General features: G+C 36.4%; 2 pseudogenes; both read left to right on the forward strand.

Annotated features, from left to right (window-relative positions):
• Window positions 1–544: 544 nt before the first annotated feature.
• On the forward strand, window positions 545–12,954 carry LOC129025648 (RNA-binding motif protein, Y chromosome, family 1 member A1-like; annotated as a pseudogene).
• A 453-nt stretch (window positions 12,955–13,407) lies between these two features.
• On the forward strand, window positions 13,408–19,401 carry LOC129025649 (RNA-binding motif protein, Y chromosome, family 1 member B-like; annotated as a pseudogene).
• Window positions 19,402–20,279: the final 878 nt, after the last annotated feature.

The raw sequence follows: 20,279 nt of genomic DNA on the forward strand, positions 1-20,279 counted from the left end.
GGAGTTGGAGACCAGCTTGGGCAATATGAGGAAAACCGTGTCTATTTAAAAAAATTGCCCAGCTCTGATAGAAAGCGCCTGTAGTTCCAGCTACTTAGAAAGCTTAGACGTTGCAGGATCAGTTGAGGCTGGATGGAGGAGGCTGCAGTGGACAGTGCACTTTAGCAACAGGAGATAAACATCTCAAGAAAAAAGATGCATAAAACATCACACTGTATCTCATAAATATATAGTTTTCAAATGAAATTATTTAAATGGTGGCATTCTTCATATTGCAGCTTAGGAAAATTATCTCTTATCTAATTTTTAGAAACAAGATTTTTTCAGGTACATATCAAAGTGTAGCATTTGTCCATGAAGTCAGTGCCCCTTTTTCTCCGTATGTCACAGATTTTACATATGTAAAGTAAGAAATACTAAAAATATGTCAGCCTCTGGAAGGAAATTTTACTTGAGTTTTCAACACAGTATGTAATAAAATTTTATCTTTTTAGCTTGTTTATTTTTATCTAAATATAGATAATTTTTTACCACTTATAGCACAATGGTAGAAGCAGATCGTCCAACAAGCTTTTCATTGATGGCCTCAATAGAGAAACCAATGAAAAGATGCTTAAAGCAGTATTTACGAAACATGGTCCCATATTGGAAGGTAGTTCTTACAGCCATGTGTGTATGTGTGTGTATTTTCATATGTATATTTCAATATGTGTATTTAAAAGTGTATGATATATATTTTGAAAAAATATATATTTTTTCATAGTTCATTATATACATACACTAAAATACCATATCATTTTTAAACTCCTATTTTGAATTATCTATTTGATATTTGGAAAATTCTCATAGCAGCAGGTTAAGGGTCTCTGCTGAGGTCAACAACTACTTAGAAAGGGAAATGAGGAAAAGGTAATGTGTTGTGGAGTTAGGAAACAAACTGAAATAAAATAGGCTGACTATAGGGGTAACTTAGTATTAAGAATCATAGTAGTGATGTGAAATGCAATTTTTTTTTTGTTTGATGTAACTTTCAGATAGTATCATTTCAGTGAGCCCATTATGTAAACATAAAATGTTTTTATATATTTTAGTTATTTTGATAAAGGATCGAACAGCAAGTCCAGAGACTTTGCATTTATTATTTCTGAGAAGACTGCAGATGCTAAGAATGCTGCCAAAGATATGAATAGAAAGGTAAAAGTCCCTTATTAATAATATTCTAACTCTGTTTTTCAATTAACAATATTTCTAGGTCTTTTTAATATTACTAAACTTTTGAAGATACTAGAATGCCATATGGACCAAATGCTTTAGCCATTCTCTTCTTTGTGCCATATACGTCTAAGTATAGTTGAAAGAGTATTGGAATTAACATTATATAAATTAATCTGTGGTAACCTTTTTCTATGTTTTTATTTCAATGTGAGTGTAAATAGATTTTCAAAGGTTTTGAAGAGCTTTAAAACATAGAAGGAACCCTCATGTAAATGAAAGCAATAATTCAACAATTATTAAATGCTATTAAAGGAATTACTTCCAATTCTTGGAAGTACTTCCACAGCATATACAAACTGTGGATGGACATCCAGACAGACTCAGAAGGAGGAAAGATTCTCTATCATTTTCTGAAACTATATTCTTGAGAAAGTATATTTAAATAAGACCTTTACATTTAAGGAAGTGTTAAGTACTTGAAAACTTGAAAATAGAAAATAATATGAGAACAATTGAAGTTGGATAACAGAAGAAATGACTGGCTGGCATTTTTGCCCCGTCCTTGCTCTTTTCTCCTAAGGACTTTTTTTTTTTTTTTCCTGTCACCAGAGTGATTTATGTAACATGAAAACTTAATTACACATTTTCTCAGTGTACTTGAGGACTTGTTTTTACCCAGTCAATGGTCTCTTGTGCTATTGAGTCTTAAATCTAGGGATTGTATGTTTATTAAAGCTTTAAACTTTTATGTAATTCTATTAACTATTGAATTCCTTTACATGGTAGTCAAGATCATTCCATTCTGGGCCCTTTAGAGCTTTTTTGCTTTACATCATTATCACAATCCCTCTGGATGTGGTGGCTCATACCTGTAATCCCAGCACTTTGGAGGTGAAGGCGAGCAGATCATGAGGTCAGGAGATCAAAACCATCCTCGCCAACATGGTGAAACCCCATCTCTACTAAAATACAAATAATTAGTCAGCCATGGTGGTATGTGTCTGTAGTTCCAGCTATTTAGGTAGGCTGAGGCAGGGGAATCATTTGAACCTGGGAGGCAGAAGTTGTAGTGAGCCGAGATCACGCCGTCGCACTCTAGGCTGGTGACAGAGTGAGACTCCATCTCAAACAAAAAATAAATAAAAAATAATAAATAACATTATCCCAATCTGTAGCTCCTGTTTCTCTTTACACTATCTCCAAAATGCTTTCTGAGAATTATCCTTCCCCGTGTATGTCTCATGAATAACACTTTATGCTTGAAGAACAACTTAGATTTCATATTTTCTTCCTCATTGAATATCGTAGGTATATATTACACTCACTGTACCATGTATTAATCTATTGACTGTGAAATTGTCTATAGTGCATATTTAAGTTTTCCTAGTTGTTTTTATTTCTGTTACATCTATCACACTTCCTGGCACATAGCAGAAAGTATATTTGTATTCACACTTATGAATTAGTATTTTAAGCTGTGATAGAAACCGAGAGTAGTTTTTGATTCATGGCTTTGTGGTAGGTACGGAGATAACTTTGACTTACGTGTAGTAATCTAGGATAATTTCTTTTTCCTCCTAGTTTTCAAGCACAAGAGCAGGTAATTCGTGTAGAGTATTTGTTTGTTTGTTTTTATTTTTTAAGACGGAGTCTTGCTGTATCGCCAGGCTGGACTGCAATGGGGTGATCTTGGCTCACTGTAACCTCTGCCTCCTGGGTTCAAGTGATTCTCCTGCTTCAGCCTCCTGAGTAGCAGGGACTACAGGCATGTGCCACCACACCCAGCTAATTTTTGTATTTTGTGTAGGGAAGGGGTTTCACCCTATTGGCCAGGATGGTCTCTATCTCTTCACATCATGATCTGCCCGCCTCAGCCTCCCAAAGTATTGAGATTACAGATGTGACCCAAAGTGCCTGGCCAATGTAATTTCTGAATTACCTAATTTCACATAATTTATTGTGTAAAAATAAATAAAATTGTTATATGCATATAAATGTTAAGACAGCCAATAAAGGAGGTTCTTAGAGTTTTCAGGGGGAATGAACAATTTAGGGAATTTGGCTGACTTCCGAACACTGGGAAGGAAGCAGCTGTGCACAAATCTGGGGAAAATATTTTGGGCCCAGAAATAACAAAAGAAGTTTCAAGGTAGGAACAATTGGCGATGTGGCTGCAAGAGGTCTTGTAAGGGGTTTAAGATCTTCCCCCAAATAACAAAAGCCCTGTAATTTTTAAATTGAGTTATTAACTGAACTGTTTTCAAAAATTACTTTGGCCTATAGAAAAGATTACACTGAAAAATGTTATTGTGAAATTAATTAGGACATTTAAGCATTTATGAGAAATTTTATGAAGTACTATATTAAGAGTCATTTTTTAGGGACATGTCTAAGGCAAAATAAGAAATGAGTAAGGCAAGAAACCTTAAAGAGATCAAACAAAGATCACAATTACAGAGACATTTTTACAGTAAGTATAGAATTGTAAATCATATAGGGACATTTTATGTAAGTGTTAGCAGATCAAAGAGGAAATTACTCATAATGACCAATAGGATTAATCACTTTGAATAAATAACCTCATTTTTTTTAAATGACACATCCTATCATATACCTTTGGGACACTGAGACTTTTATATCAGTGATGTGAATACAAAGATGAAGTGGATTATATATTGTAAAAAAACAGATGTGCCATATTGTTCTATAGAATGTGTGATGGGTTAATCTTTTTTTCTGAGTTTTTTTTTTTTTTATAATACAGGAGTTTTCAAGGACTCTGAATAACATAATTTGTGATTGGTCCCTTAATGGAAGGCATGTACTCAGTAAATGTCTCAAATTTGGCATGGGGAAAGACGTGTTCATTTTAGGAGAAAAAAAGGTTTTCTTTGGGAGAAAATATCTAGAATTGAACTATAGTCAATGTGAAAATATTTATAAAATGGGCTTAGATTAAATGTGTCAATGTTATTGATAGTACCCTTAATACTTGTAGTCTTTGGATGGAAAAGCAATGAAAGTAGAAGAAAGCAAGAAACTATCTTTTCAAAGTGATGGTAGGCAGAGACCACCACCTTCTTCAAGGAACGGAAGCCCTTCAGGAAGTCTGAGATCTGTAAGAGGAAGTAGTGGAGGAACAAGAGGGTGGCTTCCCTCACATGAGGGACACTGCGGTAATGTTACAAAATATAAATATAGAACCATAGTACTGAAAGAAAATACACTTGAAGATATAAAAATTTCTCAATTTTATTTATTTCCTTTGTGAACAGAAAATTAACTTATTGATAAGCAAAATTATTTCTAAGTATTGAAACTGTATTATAAGAATGATTGAACTAATATCTGAAATTTGTTTCAAAATTGTAATAACTTTGCATTGAAATAACACGAATTTCAAACTGAATTGAGTTTATGAATGCTAATTGCCTGTACTCAACAGGTTTTCTGAAGAATTCATTTATATTCATTATACTTCAGAGTTTTCTACTTTGCGGCCCCGAACTTCGTATCATTTGTATTATCAAATTACGATGGCATATTTAAAACTTTCCAAAAGGAAAAAAATAACTCAGTACTGAAGATTGATTTTGCATTATTTGTTTTTTTGTGTATACATGTGCAAACATCTGTGCAAATCTATTGCTTTGTAATTTTAATATGGAGAGTTTGTACATTGGCCTGCAATAAAGCATTTTCAGTTTAACAAATGCAGAACTTTAATGTCTGAAAACAGTCTGTGGCTCTGTAAAGGTAAAAAAACACTGCTTCACAGATATGTATGTATCTTTCTTTGCTGGAGGATGAGTCATGGAAAATGATATTTATGAGTGATTTACACAATGGAAATGAGGGGTCAATTTTTACATAAAAAAGAAAAACAAACCGTGTATTTAAAAAGAAAAAAAAAACTATTGGATGGGCTGGGCAAGGTGGCTCACGCCTGTCATCTCAGCACTTGGGGAGGATAGGGTGGGTGGAACAGGAGGTCAGGAGTTCCAGACCAGCCTAGCCAACATGGTGAAACCTGTCTCTCCTAAAGATCCAAAAAATTAGCCTGGCATGGTGGTGTACACCTGTAATCCCAGCTATTCAGGAGGCTGAGGCAGGAGAATCACTGGAACCTGGGAGGCAGAAGCTGCAGTGAGCTGAGATCATGCCATTGCACTCCAGCCTGGGTGATAGGGCAAGAGTCCATCTCAATAAATAAAGAATGAATGAATGAATGAATAAATAAATAAATAAATAAACTTATCAGTTAACTTGTATTATCTATTAACCAACCTTCAAAAATCTATCATTTAATTTCAAATTTTAACAACCAGATGTGTAATTAAATGGAGTTTTTTTTTTTAAAGTTGAAACTGCAGTGTTTGCTCAATTTTAAGATGCATAGCTTCATGGTTATTTTGTCTCCATTGATCTTGAGGGTGAGGTTCAATAATACTCTACCATGTGTGAGAATTTTCGTATTCTAACCTATAACACCACCTGGCAATTGGCATATATCTACATTTTTTGTAGATATATAAAGATATATTTTATATTATTTAATATGCAATTCTTAAAGATTATTAGAATTTAGCATAGTCTAATCTGACAATTAGTGTTTCATAAAGGAAGTTTAAGACTTCTATATTCTGTTAACAAATTTTAGATATAATATATTTTCCTGATGTGTCACCTTTTGATATTGTAAATATTTGAGTTTCTTTGAATGGAATTTAGTTAATCTTTATGATATGCTTGGACAATTTTTCCTAACAGAATGATATAAACTATCATTTATCATTTTTCTTTTAAAATTTTTTCTTTATGTATATTATACTTAGATATTTTACTGACAGATTTCTGCTTCCTGTTTACTCCCCACTTTTCACACATCTCCTTTTCACACCAACATATTATGATTATTGAGTTTCTTTCTAGATTTTCTAAAAGGATTTTTATTACTTGAATTGTATTACCTTCATATAGAAATGTTAATTTTATTAGTTTAGGTAAGTGTGAATTTGTAAGATTATAATAGGTAGAAAACTTTATAAACAACTAAAACTTAGCCATTTAAGAAACAGTGATGTTAGTTAACTAAAATATTTTGTTGGAAATACAGATGAGATCAAGATACATGATTGATCTCAATATGAATTATTTTTTATTTTTTATTTTATTATTATTATACTTTAAGTTTTAGGGTACATGTGCACAATGTGCAGGTTAGTTACATATGTATACATGTGGCATGCTGGTGTGCTGCACCCATTAACTCGTCATTTAGCATTCGGTATATCTCCTAATGCTATCCCTCACCCCTCCCCACACCCCACAATAGTCCCCAGAGTGTGATGTTCCCCATCCTGTGTCCATGTGTTCTCATTGTTCAATTCCCACCTATGAGCGAGAATATGCGGTGTTTGGTTTTTTGTTCTTGTGATAGTTTACTGAGAATGATGATTTCCAATTTCATCCATGTCCCTACAAAGGACATGAACTCATCATTTTTTGTGGCTGCATAGTATTCCATGGTGTATATGTGCCACATTTTCTTAATCCAGTCTATCAGTGTTGGACATTTGGGTTGGTTCCAAGTCTTTGCTATTGTGAATAACGCCACAATAAACATACATGTGCATGTGTCTTTATAGCAGCATGATTTAAAGTCCTTTGGGTATACACCCAATAATTGGATGGCTGGGTCTAATGGTATTTCTAGTTCTAGATCCCTGAGGAATCACCACACTGACTTCCACAAGGGTTGAACTAGTTTACAGTCCCACCAACAGTGTAAAAGTGTTCCAATTTCTCCACATCCTCTCCAGCACCTGTTGTTTCCTGACTTTTTAATGATCGCCATTCTAACTGGTGTGAGATGGTATCTCATTGTGGTTTTGATTTGCATTTCTCTGATGGCCAGTGATGATGAGCATTTTTTTCATGTGTTTTTTGGCTGCATAAATGTCTTCTTTTGAGAAGTGTCTGTTCATGCCCTTTGCCCACTTTTTGATGGGGTTGTTTGTTTTTTTCTTGTAAATTTGTTTGAGTTTATTGTACATTCTGGATATTAGCCCTTTGTCAGATGAGTAGGTTGTGAAAATTCTCTCCCATTTTGTAGGTTGCCTGTTCACTCTGATGGTAGTTTCTTTTGCTGTGCAGAAGCTCTTTAGTTTAATTAGATCCCATTTGTCAATTTTGGCTTTTGTTGCCATTGCTATTGGTGTTTTAGACATGAAGTCCTTGCCCATGCCTATGTCCTGAATGGTAATGCCTAGGTTTTCTTCTAGGGTTTTTATGGCTTTAGGTCTAACGTTTAAGTCTGTAATCCATCTTGAATTAATTTTTGTATAAGGTGTAAGGAAGGGATCCAGTTTCAGCTTTCTCCATATGGCTAGCCAGTTTTCCCAGCACCATTTATTAAATAGGGAATCCTCTCCCCATTGCTTGTTTTTCTCAGGTTTGTCAAAGATCAGATAGTTGTAGATACGCAGTGTTATTTCTGAGGGCTCTGTTCTGTTCCATTGATCTATATCTCTGTTTTGGTACCAGTACCATGCTGTTTTGGTTACTGTAGCCTTGTAGTATAGTTTGGAGTCAGGTAGCATGATGCCTCCAGTTTTGTTCTTTTTGCTTAGTATTGACTTGGCCATGCGGGCTCTTTTTTGGTTCCGTATGAACTTTAAAGTAGTTTTTTCCAACTCTGTGAAGAAAGTCATTGGTAGCTTGATGGGAATGGCATTGAATCTATAAATTACCTTGGACAGTATGGCCATTTTCACGATATAGATTCTTCCTACCCATGAGCATGGAATATTCTTCCATTTGTTTGTATCCTCTTTTATTTCATTGAACAGTGGTTTGTAGTTCTCCTTGAAGAGGTCCTTTACGTCCCTTGTAAGTTGGATTCCTAGGTATTTTATTCTCTTTGAAGCAATCGTGAATGGGAGTTTACTCATGATTTGGCTTTCTGTTTGTCTGTTATTTGTGTATAAGAATGCTTGTGATTTTTGTCCATTGATTTTGTATCCTGAGACTCTGTTGAAGTTCCTTATCAGCTTAAGGAGATTTTGGGCTGAGACAATGGGGTTTTCTAGATATACAATCATGTCATCTGCAAACAGGGACAATTTGATTTCCTCTTTTCCTAATTGAATACCCTTTATTTCCTTCTCCTGCCTAATTGCCCTGGCCAGAACTTCCAACACTATGTTGAATAGGAGTGGTGAGAGACGACATCCCTTCCTTGTGCCAGTTTTCAAAGGGAATGCTTCCAGTTTTTGTCCATTCAGTATGATATTGGCTGTGGGTTTGTCATAGGTAGCTCTTATTATTTTGAGATACATCCATCCCATCAATACCTAATTTATTGAGAGTTTTTAGCATGAAGAGTTGTTGAATTTTGTCAAAGGCCTTTTCTGCATCTATTGAGATAATCATGTGGTTTATGTCTTTGGTTCTGTTTATATGCTGGATTACATTTATTGATTCGTGGATCTTGAACCAGCCTTGCATCCCAGGGATGAAGCCCACTTGATCATGGTGGGTAAGTTTTTGATGTGCTGATGGATTCGGTTTGCCAGTATTTTATTGAGGATTTTTGCGTCAATGTTCATCAAGGATATTGGTCTAAAATTCTCTTTTTTGGTGTGTCTCTGCCCACCTTTAGTAACAGGATGATGCTGGCCTCATAAAATGGGTTAGGGAGGATTCCCTCTTTTTCTATTGATTGGAATAATTTCAGAATGAATGGTACCAGTTGCTCCTTGTACCTCTGGTAGAATTCGGCTGTGAATCCATCTGATCCTGGACTCTTTTTGGTTGGTAAGCTATTGATTATTGCCACAATTTCAGAGACTGTGGTTGGTCTATTCAGAGATTCAACTTCTTCCTGGTTTAGTCTTGGGAGGGTCTATGTGTCGAGGAATTTATCCACTTCTTCTAGATTCATCTATTTGATTCTTCTCTCTTTTCTTCTTTATTAGTCTTGCTGGCGGTCTATCAATTTTGCAGATCTGTTCAAAAAACCAGCTCCTGGATTCATTAATTTTTTGAAGGGCTTTCTGTGTCTCTAATTACTTCAGTTCTGCTCTGATTTTAGTTATTTCTTGCCTTCTGCTAGCTTTTGAATGTGTTTGCTCTTGCTTTTCTAGTTCTTTTAATTGTGATGTTAGTGTGTCAATTTTAGATCTTTCCTGCATTCTCTTGTGGGCATTTAGGGCTACAAATTTCCCTTATCACACTGCTTTGAATGTGTCCCAGAGATTCTGGTATGTTGTGTCTTTGTTTTCATTGGTTTCAAAGAACATCTTTATTTCTTCCTTCATTTTGTCATGTACCCAGTAGTCATTCAGGAGCAGGTTGTTCAGTTTCCATGTAGTTGAGTGGTTTTGAGTGAGTTTCTTAATCCTGAGTTCTAGTTTGACTGCACTGTGTTCTGAGAGACAGTTTGTTATAATTTCTGTTCTTTTACATTTGCTGAGGAGAGCTTTATTTCCAACTATGTGGTCAATTGTGGAATAGGTGTGCTGTGGTGCTGAAAAAAATGTATATTCTGTTGATTTGGGGTGTAGAGTTCTGTAGATGTCTATTAGTTCCACTTGGTGCAGAGCTGAATTCAATTCCTGTGTATCCTTCTTAACTTTCTGTTTCATTGATCTGTCTAATGTTGACAGTGGGGTGTTGAAGTCTCCCATTATTATTGTTTGGGAGTCTAAGTCTCTTTGTAGGTCACTGAGGTCTTGCTTTATGACTCTGGGTTCTCCTGTATTGGGTGCATATATATTTAGGATAGTTAGCTCTTCTTGTTGAATTGATCCCTTCACCATTATGTAATTGCCTTCTTTGTCTCTTTTGATCTTTGTTGGTTTAAAGTCTGTTTTATCAGAGACTAGGATTGCAACCCCTGCCTTTTTTTGTTTTCCATTTGCTTGGTACATCTTCCTCCATCCCTTTATTTTGAGCCTATGTGTGTCTCTGCACGTGAGATTGGTTTCCTGAATACAGATCAGTGATGGGTCTTGACTCTTTATCCAGTTTGCCAGTCTGTGTCTTTTAATTGGAGAATTTAGCCCATTTACATTTAAGGTTAGTATTGTTATGTGTGAATTTGATCCTGTCGTTGTGATGTTAGCTGTTTATTTTGCTCATTAGTTGATGCTGTTTCTTCCTAGCCTCGATGGTCTTTACAATTTGGCATGATTTTGCAGTGGCTGGTACTGGTTGTTCCTTTCCATGTTTAGTGCTTCCTTCAGGAGCTCTTTTGGGGCAGGCCTAGTGGTGACAAAATGTCTCCACATTTGCTTGTCTGTAAAGTATTTTATTTCTCCTTCACTTATGAAGATTAGTTTGGCTGGATATGAAATTCTGGGTTGAAAATTCTTTTCCTTAAGAATGTTGAATATCGGCCCCCACTCTCTTCTGGCTTGTAGATTTTCTGCTGAGAGATCTGCTGTTAGTTTGATGGGCTTCCCTTTGTGGGTAACCTGACCTTTCTCTCTGTCTGCCCTTAACATTTTTTCCTTCATTTCAACTTTGTTGAATCTGATAATTATGTGTCTTGGAGTTGCTCTTCTCGAGGAGTATCTTTGTGGCGTTCTCTATATTTCCTGAATGTGAATGTTGGCCTGCCTTGCTAGATTGGGGAAGTTCTCCTGGACAATATCCTACAGAGTGTTTTCCAACTTGGTTCCATTCTCCTCGTCACTTTCAGGTACACCAATCAGATGTAGATTTGGTCTTTTCATATAGTCCCATATTTCTTGGAGGCTTTGTTCATTTCTTTTTATTCTTTTTTCTCTACACTTCCCTTCTCGCTTCATTTCATTCATTTATCTTCCATCACTGATACCCTTTCTTCCAGTTGATCGCATTGGCTCCTGGGCTTCTGCATTCTTCACATAGTTCTCGAGCCTTGTCTGTCAGCTGTATCAGCTCCTTTAAGCACTTCTCTATATTGGTTATTCTAGTTATACATTCGTCTAATTTTTTTTTTCAAAGTTTTCAACTTCTTTGCCTTTGGCTTGAATTTTCTTCTGTATCTCAGAGTAGTTTGATCATCTGAAGCCTTCTCTCAACTCAGCAATGTCATTCTCCATCCAGCTTTGTTCCATTGCTGGTGAGGAACTGTGTTCCTTTGGAGATGGAGAGGTGCTCTGCCTTTTAGAGTTCCCAGTTTTTCTGCTCTGTTTTTTCCCCATCTTTGTGGTTTTATCTACTTTTGGTCTTTGATGATGGTGATGTACAGATGGGTTTTTGATGTGGACGTCCTTTCTGTTTGTTAGTTTTCCTTCTTACAGAGAGGACTCTCAGCTGCAGGTCTGTTGGAGTTTGCTAGAGGTCCACTCCACACCCTGTTTGCCTGGGTATCAGCAACGGTGGCTGCAGATCAGCGGATTTTTGTGAACCACGAATGCTGCTGTCTGATCGTTCCTTTGGAAGTTTTGTCTCAGAGGAGTAGCTGGCCATGTGAGGTGTCAGTCTGCTCCTACTGGGGAGTGTCTCCCAGTTAGGCTGCTCGGGGATCAGGGGTCAGTGACCCACTTGAGGAGGCAGTTTGCCCATTCTCAGATCTCCAGTTGCATGCTTGGAGAACCAGTACTCTCTTCAAAGCTGTCAGACAGGGACACTTAAGTCTGCAGTAGTTACTGCTGTCTTTTTGTTTGTCTGTGCCCTGCCCCCAGAGGTGGAGCCTACAGAGTCAGGCAGGCCTCCTTGAGCTGTGGTGGGCTCCACCGAGTTCAAGCTTCCCAGCTGCTTTGTTTACCTATGCAAGCCTGGGCAATGGCGGGTGCCCCTCCCCCAGCCTCTCTGCCACCTTGCAGTTTGATCTCAGACTGCTGTGCTAGCAATCAGTGAGACTCTGTGGGTGTAGGACCCTCTGAGACAGGTGTGGGATATAATCTCCTGGTGCACCGTTTTTTAAGCCTGTCAGAAAAGCACAATATTAGGGTGGGAGTGACCCGATTTTACAGGTGCTGTCTGTCACCCCTTTCTTTGACTAGGAAAGGGAACTCCCTGACCCCTTGCACTTCCTGAGTGAGGCAATGCCTCACCCTGCTTCAGCTCACACACGGTGCACTGCACCCACTGTCCTGCACCCGCTCTCTGGCACTCCCTAGTGAGATGAACCCGCTACCTCAGATGGAAATGCAGAAATCACCCATCTTCTACATCGCTCATGCTGGGAGCTGTACACCAGAGCTGTTCCTATTCAGCCATCTCAGTTTTCTCACAATATGAATTATTATGGGGAACCCTTTCCATTTAAAAGAGGACCATCTTTAAAAAGTGGAGGTCCCCCTCTAAGAAAATCTCTTGTGCTGTGGTAAGAAGCAATTGTTGTATGGGAGGCCAAGGTAAATGCTACCTGATAGAAAGACCATAGTTTTTGTATGACTAAAAATGAGCTATTTTAACTGGAAGCTTAGCTTAAAGTTCATCGAACAAAATAGAAGTGACACAAACATGGGCATAATTAGTGATCGATAGCTTTTATTATAGTTTCTATCTCCCTAGGTACATTTCAGTATTTCTTCAGGTTAAGAAATACTCGAGCTTCTCATTGCAGATCAAAGAAGTGACTAGAATGAGGCCAGAATTCCTTATAATCCCATGTTTGCTAGAGAATTCTCCTTAATTTTTCTATAAGTTCCTAACAGTATTTTTTCTTGATATGCTTCTTCATCTAATGAATTATTCCATTTCCTAGGTCTCCTAGTACTGGTCCCTGGTGTGCCAATCTAAACGTTACTTGTTCAGTTTCTTTGATGGGTTGCAGTCTTTCTTACAGGTCAGAGAGCATTGGTGAGAACACAGCTTACTACAACCTCAAATTCCTGGGTTCAAGCAGTTCTCATGTTTCAGCCTCCTGAGTTGCTGCAACTACAGGCATGCACCACCAGCCATAGCTAAATTATTTTCCTATATTTTTGTTGGGAGAGAATCTCATTACATTGTCAAAACCAACATTAAAGCCCAGGGCTCAAGCAGTCGATCTGCCTCAGCCTTCCACACTGGCTCACAGTGTGAGGTGCTTAGCCTGGCCATTCAGCTTCTGATACCTCAATAATGCTCATGTGCAAGGCATTCTTACTGCTTATATGAGAATTCAAAAGAAATAAAAGAATATTTAGCAAAGAAAGGAGTCACTGGGCTTAAATATTATTTAAAAATAAATTTAAGACTTGAAATCTAGACATGAAGCAGTCCAATATTCTTAAGTGGATATCACAAGAGTGCAGAATTGTGAAATATAAACTGATGTAAATCAATTATTAAGATTGTACAGGGATGTTTAAATGTTAACACAAGATCCTTAGTGTAAGATTTGAGATTATTTGAGGAGAGAATTTAGAATGAAGCAACTTGAGATGAGCAGTAGGATTGAATAGAAGTAATATATATTTTTTAAATTTTGTTATATTATACTTTAAGTTTTAGGATACATGTGCACAACGTGCAGGTTTGTTACATATGTATACATGTGCCATGTTGGTGTGCTGCACCCATTAACTCATCATTTAACATTAGGTATATCTCCTAATGCTATCCCTTCCCACAACAGGCCCTGGTGTGTGATGTTCCACTTCCTGTGTCCATGTGTTCTCATTGTTCAATTCCCACCTATGAATGAGAACATGCGGTGTTTGGTTTTTTGTCCTCATGATAGTTTGCTGAGAATGATGGTTTCCAGCTTCATCCATGTCCCTACAAAAGACATGAACTCATCATTTTTTATGGCTGCATAGTATTCCATGGTGTATATGTGCCACATTTTCTTAATCCAGTCTATCATTGTTGGATATTTGGCTTGGTTCCAAGTCTTTGCTATTGTGAATAGAGCCACAATAAACATACATGTGCATGTGTCTTTATAGCAGCATAATTTGTAATCCTTTGGGTATATACCCAGTAATTGGAATGCTGGGTCAAATGGCATTTCTAGTTCTAGATCCCTGAGGAATCACCACAGTGACTTCCATGATGGTTGAACTAGTTTACAGTCCCACCAATGGTGTAAAAGTGTTCCTATTCCTCCAATCCTCTCCAGCACCTGTTGTTTCCTGACTTTTTAATGATCTCCATTCTAACTGGTGTGAGATGGTATCTCATTGTGGTTTTGATTTTCATTTCTCTGACGGCCAGTGATGATAAGCATTTTTTCTTGTGTCTGTTGGCTGCATAAATGTCTTCTTTTGAGAGGTGTCTGTTCAAATCCTTTGCCCACTTTTTGATAGGGTTGTTTGTTTTTTCTTGTAAATTTGATTGAGTTCATTGTAGATTCCGGATATTAGCCCTTTGTCAGGTAAGGAGAGTGCAAAAATTTTCTCCCATTCTGTAGGTTGCCTGTTCACTCTGATGGTAGTTTCTTTTGCTGTGCAGAAGCTCTTTAGTTTAATTAGATCCAATTTGTCAATTTTGGCTTTTGTTGCCATTGCTTTTGGTGTTTTAGACATGAAGTCCTAGCCCATGTCTATGTCCTGAATGGTAATGCCTAGGTTTTCTTCTAGGGTCTTTATGGTTTCAGGTCTAATATTTAAGTCTGTAATCCATCCTGAATTAGTTTTTGTATGAGGTGTAAGGAAGGGATCCAATTTCAGCTTTCCACATATGGCTAGCCAGTTTTCCCAGCACCATTTATTAAATAGGGAATCCTTTCTCCATTTCTTGTTTTGTCAGGTTTGTCAAAGATCAGATAGTTGTAGACATGTGGCATTATTTCTGAGGGCTCTGTTCCATTCCATTGGTCTATATCTCTGTTTTGGTACCAGTACCATGCTGTTTTGGTTACTGTAGCCTTGTAGTATAGTTTGAAATCAGGCAGCATGATGCCTCCAGCTTTGTTTTTTTGGCTTAGGATTGACTTGGCAATGTGGGCTCTTTTTTGGTTCCATATGAAATTTAAAGTAGTTTTTTTCCAATTTGTGAAGAAAGTCTTTGGTAGTTTGATGGGGATGGCATTGAATCTATAAATTACCTTGAGTAGTATGGCCATTTTCATGATATTGATTCTTCCTACCAATGAGCATGGAATGTTCTTCCATTTGTTTGTACCCTCTTTTATTTCATTTTCATTTCTCCTTGAAGAGGTCCTTCACGTGCCTTGTAAGTTGGATTCCTAGGTATTTTATTCTCTTTGAAGCAATTGTGAATGGAAGTTCACTCATGATTTGGCTCTTTGTTTGTCTGTGATTGGAGTATAAGAATGCTTGTGATTTTTATACATTGACTTTGCATCCTGAGACTTTGCTGAAGTTATCTATCAACTTAAGGAGATATTGGGCTGAGATGATGGGGTTTTCTCGATATACAATCATGTCATCTGCAAACAGGACAATTTGACTTCTTCTTTTCCTAAATGAATACCCTTTATTTCCTTCTGCCTGATTGCCCTGACCAGAACTTCCAATAGTATTTTGAATAGGAGTGGTGAGAGACGTCATCCCTATCTCATGCTAGTTTTCAAAGGGAATGCTTCCAGTTTTTTCCCATTCAGTATGATATTGACTGTGGGTTTGTCATAGATAGCTCTTATTATTTTGAGATACGTCCCATCAATACCTAATTTATTAAGAGTTTTTAGCATGAAGGTTGTTGAATTTTGTCAAAGGCCTTTTCTGCATCTATTGAGATAATAATATGTTTTTTGTCATTGGTTCTGTTTATATGCTGGATAATATTTATTGATTCACGTATGTTGAACCAGCCTTGCATTCCAGGGATGAAGTCCTTTTGATCATGGTGGATAAGCTTTTTGATGTGCTGCTGGATTCGGTTTGCCAGTATTTTATTGAGGATTTTTGCATTGATGTTCATCAGGGATAGTGGTCTAAAATTCTCTTTTTTTTTGCTGTTTCTCTGCCAGGCTTTGGTATCAGGATGATGCTGGCCTCACAAAATGAGTTAGGGAGGGTTTCCTCTTTTTCTATTGACTGGAGTAGTTTCAAAAGGAATGGTACCAGCTCCTCCTTGTACCTCTAGTAGAATTTGGCTGTGAATCCACCCTGTCCTGGACTTTTTTTGGTTGCTAAGCTATTAATTATTGCCTCAATTTCAGAACCTGTTATTGATCTATTCAGAGACTCAACTTCCTCCTAGTTTAGTCTTGGGAGGGTGTATGTGTCAAGGAATTTATCCATTTCTTCTAGATTTTCTAGTTTATTGGTGTAGAGGTGTTTATAGTATTCTTTGATGGTAGTTTCTATTTCTGTGGGATTGGTGGTGATATCCCCTTTATCATTTTTTATTGCATCTATTTGATTCTTCTCTATTTTAGAGAAGGAAAATTGTAAGATTGCAGACTGAACAGAAGAAAGCAAGACAATAAATAAAAGTTCTTAGCAAAGAAGTTTAAGCAGAACAAATTAAAATTCTTACTTAGTCCTCTATCCTCATATGGAGGAAATTGCAAACAGACATTTTCAATTTTACATTTCATATGTAGAGTATTGGTGAAGTTAGATATTTATTGACTGCAGGATATACAAGCCAATACATTTTCATGGAAAATTAGCCAGTGAACATATCATAGACGACAGACTGACCTCTAAGGAATAGCATGTGAAGAGTGTATTAAAGGAGAATCTTTTCTATTTTGAAATAGCAACAATGTTGTAATGACCCCTTTAAAAGTATTGCCTATTGTAGTAAAAGTAAATCTTGACCATCATTAGGAAATCTTCAGTAGTACATTTTATTTTGTCAACATTTAATATACAGCCAACCACTTAGATCTAAAGGGGAACTTTTATGTAAAAATTTAGCCCGCAGTCATTCAAAGGTGACAGTATTTGTATGTGTGATATGGATTGAACAGCAAGGAAAATTCACCTTCTTCAGCCAACAAAGGACAATGTATGTAAACTTTAAAATCAGTGAAGAGTTCAATGGTTTTACATGTTTTCCCTGTGTCATTAGTAGTCATCAGTAATTCATATAAAAATGAAAATAATGACTAAGTAATTATTAACCATTACAAATGAACTTTTACCAAAGAATTAACATTTGGCTTCAGCTTTGTTAGAAGAACTGGACTTTGTAGGCTTATCCAAAGCCATAAGAATTTTTTGCGGTGTCATGACCATCTAGTAATTTAGGGAACAAATAACAAAGTCATAGAAGAAATAATTTTAAAAGTTGTTTTAGAGGAGAAAAAATAGTGCTTCACATTTGGTGTTCTTTACATAGTGTTCCATTATTTTAATATTAAATGTCCCATATCACGTGGAAGAGAGAATTATACAGGGCCTCCACTCAGAGAGCCAATCTCTTCCTGGAGAAATGCCCATAGGTCACCAAGAAATGATAGTTATGCTGCTAAGGATAGGTAAAGGAAAAAGGAAAAAAAATGTTGATTTTTTTGTTGTGGTGATGAAATTCACATAACAAAATTAAAATTATAAGATAAACAGTTAAGTGGTGTTTAATGCATTCTGTGTTGTGCACTACCTCCATTGAGTTTCAAAATATTTTCATCACTCCAAACTAAAACTCCAACTACCAGTTAAGCAGTCCCTTTCATTTTCTCCCTTCCCTCAGCTGCTAGTAAACACCAATCAGTGTTCTGCCTCTGAACTTACCTGTTGTGGGAATTTAGTATTAATGGGCTTAAACAATACAAGACTTTTTCTATCTGTCTCCTTTCCTTTTGCATGACATCCTGAAGGTTCATTTACATGGTAGCACTTCACTCCTTCCACAACCTGTTAACCCATTATTTTATTTGGGTTGTTTCCACCACAGTATTTCTTTGCACCAATATTTGCTTGAGCACACTTATTCAATTCTGTGTGTATGTAAGAGTGGAATTCCTTGGTCTTATGGTAATTGTGTTTGTTTCCTTAAGGAACCGCCACATTTCTCCATGGTAGCTGCATCATTTTCCATTCCATCTAGTGTTGTATCAGGCTTCCAATTTATCTACATCCTCTCAAACACTTGTCATTTCCTGCTTTTTAAAATGTATTTCCATTCCAGTGTGTATGTGAAGTATGGTGTCTCATTTTGGATTTGAAATGCATTTTCTGAATCACCAATTATGAGTACCCGTTTCATGTGCTTTTTAGGCATTTGCCTATTTTATTGGAGAAATATCTATTTAGATGTTTGGCCCTTTAATTTTGTTTAAGTTGTAAGTTAGTTATGTTTTGCATACTAGAAGTTGAAAATTTTAAATTTGTTGCTTAAACTTATGCACATAGAAATCATGCAATTTCCCCAGAAACCAGGGATTATGCTCCACCACCTAGAGGCTACACATACCGTGATTATGGTCATTCTAGTCGGGAAGAACATTCCTCTAGAGGATATAGGTACTATAACATTTTCTGGATTTATCAGATAGATTTCTTAAATGGTTCATTCCGGCATTAAGAATTTTTTTTTTTTTTTTGGTGGCTATGGTGAGGCTTTTGGTAGAGATCATTCTGAACACCCAAGTGGAAGTTCTTACAGAGATGCATTTCAGCGATATGGTAAGAGTCCAGCATGGATCTGTAAATTATAGAATTATATTTAATAGACCAGATTATTTTAATGAAATTCTAATGAAAATTATAAAGGACAAAAATAACTTATTTAAATATTGGGTATTCTTGACAGTATAAAGCATAGGGAACATTATGAAGGTGAGAACGTCAGTTCACATTCAGAAAATGTTACTCAACGTTTACTTTAGAATTAAATTTGTTAAGCTTCAAAATACTGCTCTTACATTTCTTTCAAATAAAACATTGTGACTGTTGCAGGCATAATTAATATCCTGTCAACAAAGGGAGAGGAAAGTAGATATTTCCAAATAGTACTTTATCTAATTCATGCTTTAGTGATAGCAGTCAAAGCGTTTAAATGTAGTCCAACATATTATTTTATCAACCCTTCCAGGAGCTCTCATGCTGCACCAGCTGCACGAGGGCCTCAGATGTCTTATGGTGGAGGCAGCTGCCATGATTTTAACATGTGTAACAATACACGAGATTGGTACGGCAGAAGTTGGGAGAGTTATTCAAGGAGCTGCGGTGATTTTTATTCCTGTGGTTGTGAGCACGTTGGCAGAAAAGACCAAAGGAATCCACCTTCTCGCATAGGGTGCACCCTGCTCCTCATGAAGCATATGGTAGCTCGAGTTATGTGGCATCTACAGGAGATGATGGGGAAAGTCGATCTGAAAAAGGAGACAGAAGCAGGTATTAAAGCACGTATTCAAAATAATAGGTATAGCATACCAAACCTGGTTTGCAAATTGAAAATTGAAAAGTTATTTCTTCATCTTTCATCTTTCTGCATACCACTTAAAGAAACATGTTGGTTTTGTGGAGAGAGGTAGATACTACCTTGCTCCATGAAGTTTTTGAGGTATTCCAAAGAAAATGAATTTATTTTCAAAGAAATTTCATACTTGCTAATGCTATTTGGAAACTATCTGTTTAGATGTAATATCAACATTAAAATTTTCGAAATAAAATTTTACATGTGATGCAAAATGCCTGATGTTATTGCTTAGCTGCCCATGCTTAAAAGTAAATTCAATAGGAAAGTAAATTGTGTTGTTTGTTGAACATTTTCCTTTGTTTCTTTGAACATAAGCAGATACAAAATTAGGCATATGTTACATCTCCCTTACAAGCTGCACAAGTTTTCTAATTAGGCTGTTTCTCCTTAAAAACTTACAAGCTTAAAATGTTTGAGTAGTGTTCAGAAAGACTACAAAACTGTCTGCCTCACCATACAACATTTATCTTTTAGAGGAATAGTACAAGTCAAAGAAATAATTAAATATGGTTGATACTAAAGTTTCAACCATACTTGAAGCATTCTGTGACTGAAGAGGGATAATGGTAATGAAAACCTTTTTTTTTAACATAAATCAAAACTGAACCATCTGTTTCTCAAGTGCATAGCATAATGAAATTACATGTTCCTAGTTTAAATAGTGGAAAGTAAGTGTTTTGCCTTGAGAGGTACTCATGTTAATTTTTTCTTAAAAGTTTTGACAATGGTTGTTGTAAGTCATGGTTTAATAATAAGTTCTTACAAATAAGAATAATCTAGAATGGTTGGGATTTTATTAA

This window comes from Pongo pygmaeus, chromosome Y, assembly GCF_028885625.2.
Source record: "Pongo pygmaeus isolate AG05252 chromosome Y, NHGRI_mPonPyg2-v2.0_pri, whole genome shotgun sequence".
Taxonomy (NCBI): domain Eukaryota; kingdom Metazoa; phylum Chordata; class Mammalia; order Primates; family Hominidae; genus Pongo; species Pongo pygmaeus.